The sequence below is a fragment of the Odocoileus virginianus genome, chromosome 29 (assembly GCF_023699985.2).
Source record: "Odocoileus virginianus isolate 20LAN1187 ecotype Illinois chromosome 29, Ovbor_1.2, whole genome shotgun sequence".
Taxonomy (NCBI): domain Eukaryota; kingdom Metazoa; phylum Chordata; class Mammalia; order Artiodactyla; family Cervidae; genus Odocoileus; species Odocoileus virginianus.
This window is the reverse complement of record NC_069702.1, coordinates 27,750,710-27,756,864: the sequence shown is the minus strand read 5'-3', so window position 1 is coordinate 27,756,864 and position 6,155 is coordinate 27,750,710. Positions and strand designations below refer to the sequence as shown.

At 36.6% G+C, this 6,155-nt stretch overlaps 1 long non-coding RNA gene across 1 annotated transcript; it reads right to left on the bottom strand.

Annotated features, from left to right (window-relative positions):
* Positions 1 to 1,917: 1,917 nt before the first annotated feature.
* Positions 1,918 to 3,080, bottom strand: LOC110132157 (uncharacterized). The gene is made up of 3 exons (XR_002312375.2): positions 3,000 to 3,080; positions 2,802 to 2,916; positions 1,918 to 2,070 (listed from the first exon to the last, which is right to left on the bottom strand). It is a non-coding gene; the product is annotated as an uncharacterized lncRNA (long non-coding RNA).
* Positions 3,081 to 6,155: the final 3,075 nt, after the last annotated feature.

Here is a 6,155-nt window from a genome sequence, read left to right as displayed (position 1 = left end):
AAAAAAGAAAATAAATGAAAACATTTGAAAGAGAATCACAGAGTGTCAGAAAGGCAATATCACAAAATATCTATTGCAAACAGTGGAAATGTATTGCTAATTAACCATGATTTTTGAAAGTCCACAGCTATATCTCAAAACATTGCATGGTTCCAGTACCTTAGCACTGGCTAATTAATAAGAGAGAATATTCTGAAAGAAAAATTATATGGCATTAAAATTCTAATCTGCAATCCATAGAGATTCCCACACAAAAAAAGAAAACTACCTTTTCCCACTTGTTACTTTAAAACTTGTTTTGTTAGAAAAACTCTTTTAAAGTAAATTGCACTACTATAATAATGTTTATTCCAAGCACATAGAGGGTAGCTGAGGATGCTACTATACACAACAAGATAATAATGATTTTGCAGAAATGTTAGCAGCTCAGTTTAGGAGCCAGACAGCCTGGATGGAATACTGGCTTGATTACTCACTAACTGTGTAATTTCAACAAGCTATTTAATCTCTATGCTTTGTTTTCCTTATCAGTAAAACGGCAATGATAACACCTAACCAAAGGTAACTAAGAACATATAAAATACTAGTTACTATTATTATAATTATGATGAGAATGATTAGACCTAATTAAAAATAAGAAGGAAGGAAAGAAGAATGGAAAGATGAAGGGGGTGGAGGAGAGAAGGAAGGAAAGTGATGTTTATATACCTTTGGTTTTGTTTTAGCATTTAATGAAACATAAAACTTCAGTGGCCTCACATGCCAAGCTTCTTGCCAATGGTGGTACTTAATCAAAGAAACTGAAATGATCCTTTATGATCTCCATCTTGAAAATGTACAGAACAGAATAGATTTTCATCATGAAAAGAAGGCTCAATTTTAAAAGGATGCTGTTTTACCAAAATATCCGTCTTCCTCCATCAGTGAAAGCTTTTATTGAAGCAGCCTAAAGATTACTGTGTGATTGGACTGACTAGTTGTCTGTGATTGTGGCTTCAGTCTGTCTGCCCTCTGAGGCCCTCTCTCAGCGCCTACCGTCTTACTTGGGTTTCTCTTACCTTGGATGTGGGGTATCTCTTCACGGCTGCTCCAGAAAAGTGCAGCCGCTGCTCCTCACCTCGGACGTGGGATAGCTCCTCTCAGCCGCAGCCCCCGACCTTTGGCGTGGGGTAGCTCCTCTTGGCTGCCGCCCCATCCAACCAGTCCATCCTAAAGGAGATCAGTCCTGGGCATTCATTGGAAGGACTGATGTTGAAGCTGAAGCTCTGATATTTCGGCCACCTGATGCAAAGAGCTGACTCCTTTGAATAGACCCTGATGCTGGGAAAGATTGAGGGCAGGAGGAGAGGGACATGACAGAGGATGAGATGGTTGGATGGCATCACCGACTCAATGGACGTAAGTTTGGGTGGACCTTGGGAGTTGGTGATGAACAGGGAGGCCTGGCGTGCTGTGGTTCATGGGGTCGCAAAGAGTTGGACACAACTGAGTGACTGAACTAAAAGATTACTGATCACACTGACAGGTAATAACCACACAACATGATTAGAGAGGGCCTTCCCAGGTGGCACAGAGGTAAAGAATCTTGTCTCCCATTGCAGGAACCTCAAGAACTCAAGGCTCAGGATCAATCCCTGCATTGAGAAGATCCTCTGGAGGAGGAAATGGCAACCCACACCAGTATTCTGGCCTGGAGAATCCCATGGACAGAGGAGCCTGGTGGGCTACAGTCCATGGAGTCAAAAAGAGTCGGATGACTGAGCACACACCCAGAAACAGAAACATGATTAGACAGGGGCTTCCCAGGTGGCTCCAGTGATAAAGAATCCACCAGCTAATGCAGGAGGCACAGAAGACATGGGTTTGATCCCTGGGTCAGTAAGATCCCCTAGAGGAGGAAATGCAACTCATTCCAGTATTCTTGCTTGGAAAATCCCATGGACAGAGAAGGCTAGTAGGCTACAGGCCATAGGGTTGCAGAGTTGGACATGCCTGAGCGACTGAGCAAACACTCCCACATGATTAAAGAGGCTGTGTTGACAAATTGTACCACACAATTGTTGAGCTGATCTGTGGAATTAAAATCAAAAGTCTGTCATTGTAAATCTGTATTATTCAGTACAAAATCACTGACATTTCCTCTAATGTCATAGGTTTTGAATTCAGTCACGGTAGAAAGATGTCATTTTCCTTCCGCACTCAGCCAGATAAAATTACCTACATCTGTATGAGCTCTTTAAAGAATTTTGTGAGCCCCTTTTAGAAATCCTAGGGTCTGTCAACATCATGTCTTTGCCCAAAAAACACTTCAACTGGAAGAAAATTCTGATATTTTGTGCAAAATAGAACACCCGTGATGCATGGACATACATCTAGTTTTGTTGCTTTGGTGAAGGAGAAGCAACCCATGACATTGCAATGCATCGCTGTACAGACTGGTTTGTGTTGGTGTTAAAGACTTGGCCAATACCAAGGAAAGAAGTCTTTTCTGCTGCTGTGAAAGTTGTCAACTTCACCAGAGCTGGCACCTTGAATCACCATTTTTTAAAGAAATTTGGTCCAAAAGTGGAATAGGATTATAATTTTCTTCTACTGTATACCTACACTCATAGGTATTCGAGGGGACAAGTCAAGGTACATGGTTAAACTTCAGAGAAAAAGAGAAAAAAGCCCACTCAGAACAATCTGGAAAGGAGATATTCATTCATTGCTTGGCTTGCTTGCCCAGTGTTTTTGGTCATGTGCAAAAGGTAAATCTGATCTAAAGCCCTGCGGCGGAAAAACCGTAAGTAAGTTTTTACCAAGATGCCAAAGGAAGAGTTTCACAGGATAAGGTTGAGACTGACAATCATTTCTCAGCTGGCAGAGTTGGAAATCTTGCAGACCTTTTCCAAGGGTTTATTCAGCTTCTTGGACCTTAATAATAAAAACAGGCGTTGGAAATCCATCCTTTGCTTACATGGCATTAGTGTAAATTTTATCAAAGATGACTCCATTACCTTGAGAACTCAGGAAATGAAGTGACCCAAATTCAACATGAAGTGCCTTATTCAGTTTTCATGCTCCAACAGCAACTCACTATATCTGAGCAAAGCAAAATTTAGAAGCAAATTTGATTCAGTTTGCTTTTATATACAACTGAGAGTCAGGATTTTCAGAAATGTTCACTTTAAAAGACACATATATTCATAATTAACTCAAGGCCAAGATGATTTATAAGGTGCTATGTCAGAGTCCGTTGCACTAAACCAAATAGCATGTGCCTTATTTTGGAAACATACTGCTAAGAATGAATATTTATTTTGGTTTCATTTACAAAATTTGAATTTAATTCCATGTTTTTCCATTGAGAAGTCATTGACTTTTGCATGATGTTCCACCATCCCCGGAAGAATGCATATACTCCCACAAAGCTATTGAACTTCTTTATAACTTGACTTTATATATTTATGAAAATAATCTCTAGGGAAAAAATGTTATGTCTTTTTAGACTCTGTGTCTGGAATGCAAAAGAAAGTTGAGAACCAAAGTGATGAAATGAAGATGAAATACATGAAATACATCTTCATGAAGATGAAATACATGAATTCCCTTAACCTACTATTTTTGATACACATATAAAAATTAGCACTATATAGACTGGTAATTTGAGAATAGTCAACTTGCATCAAAAGTTGATGAATCACTGGGTGCCCCTAGAATACTATGTTTGCAAAGATACAGAGAGCAAAGAAGTTCTGAATGCTTAGGACATGTTACAGCTTCAGAATTTATTAGCAAATATCCAAGAGTTTAAAAATCCTCAGGATAGCCTATCCTAAATGGAAGTGAGTAGACAGTCACTGAAATACAAAAAATGGTTTCAAGCTGAGTCTCATCAATGTCTTGATTGCATAATAATGTTTTAAATATTCATAACTGTTCTGGAGAATATTGATTTTTTAACTTACTGCATAATGTGTTCAGTTGAAGAATCTACATCAATAAACTTGAACCTAATTTTATAGTAATATCTCATTGCTTTTGAGAGGTGGATTAGGGATAATAAATAACAAACCTAAATATAGGAGAATAAACCAAAATTTACATAGGAGCTGATTTTTATGTTCCTAGGATATATATGACTACACTTGACTACAAAGAAAATTTTACCTTCCAGCATACAGACACAATTTTTTCAACAACAAAATTGCAAGTTTATCTGAATATGAGAAGTTCATATTATGGTTGGAAGGCCAAACAGAGCTGACAAGTCTAGAATGGTTATTCAAGACTATTAGTCCATTCATTCCAAAAGCACTAGAGGTGGAGCAGAGCAATGGAAAGCATCCCAACAAAGAAAGAAATGCACACTCTTTAACAGAGATTTGTATTATTGTTTTTATGAAAAACAGCATGCCACAAACCACTCACTCACTAGAATTAGATTTTGGTTTATTCTCCTATATTTATATTTATTATTTATTATCTCTATAAACCATCTCTCAAAAGCAATGTGATAGTACTATAAAATTAGGTATAGATTCTTCAAATGAACATAGTAACAGTACTTATAAAACAACAGTTTAAAGATAGTGGTGACTTTGAGGCTAATAAAATAAGTGTAGAATTTCTACAAAGATGATGGATTATCAAGCTTTATAATTGATATTATAACTAGTTTTGAAGATTATTGTGTTCCAGGTTTAAAGATAGTTAAAATTTTTTATTGTTTGTGTTTGTTACATAGTATGGTCTTCCTTGAACATAAATTTCCAATAGAATTCTATGTTTTTTCTCTTTTGGCTGCATATCAGTAATGAAATATTCTGCTCTATCTTGGAAAATTTGTCTTCAGTGTATGTCTGAGAATGTATTGTAATTCCTTCTATAGTATTTTTTGCTTTATATTTTGTACCAGTTACTTATATAAATGATTTATTTTCACATATTATACTTTTGTTACCTGTGCAGGAATTCATGTAAATGTATTTAATTTACTATTTTAACTTGTACCAATGTTTACTGAGATATTTCCTCCCCTGGATTATCTACATCAGTTTTTCTACATTTAATTTATCTGTGGATTGTTTTTTAGTCCCCAATGTTTATTGAAATACAGTGCCAGCATGTGTCTTATGTGTGGCATGGAACTCAATTTACCAATAAATTTATTATATTTTATTGACTGTTAAGAAGATTGAAGGCAGGAGGAGAAGGGGATGAGATGGTTGGATGGCATCACCGACTCAATGGACATGAATTTGTGCAAGCTCCAGGAGTTGGTAATGGACAGGGAAGCCTGGTGTGCTGCAGTCCATGGGGTTGCAAAGAGTTGGACACAACTGAATGACTAAATTGAACTGAACATGTCACTATATTTCTTTTTAGTTGTATGATTTTATACTTTTGTATAATTTATTGAAAATTACTGTATACTCAGAATTTGCAACTTCCTATGAGTTCTAGTATACTGCACAGTGTGGTTTATGACCAAAAGGACATCAAAAAAACACGGAAGCCAATATGAAGAGGTTCCCATTAACTAAAGATAGAACAATCTGACCATGATAAAAATTTTGAATGCTAATGACTAAACATACCAACTATATAAAAGCTCACGTAAAGGAGAGAAAGTTATTCCTTCTCCACCAAAAACAGAAAAAAAAACAGTCCCAAAACTTGTATAGAACCACAGAAGACCCCAATTTGGCAAAGCAGTTCTTGAGTAAAAAGGATAAAGCTGGAAGCATCACATGTCCTAACCTCAAAATATATTACAAAGCTATAGTAAGCAGAAGAGTATGGCACTGGCCTAAAAACAGACACATATACCAATGGAACAGAATAGAGAGCTCAGAAATAAGCCCAGAAATATGATCAACTAATTTACAAAAAAGAGCCAAAAACATATAATGGGGAAGGTACAATATCATCAAAATGGTGCTGAGAAAATTGGACATGGGAAAAGAATGAAAGTGGACCATTATCTTATACCATACACAAAAATCAACTCAAAATGGATCAAAGACTTGAACATAAGAAGATCTGAAACCATAAAACTACTACCTAGAACAAAACATAGGAGGTAAGTTCCTTGATGTTGGTTTTGATGATGACTTTTCATATTTGACACCAAAAGCAAAGGCAAAAATAAACAAGTGCGACTATATCAA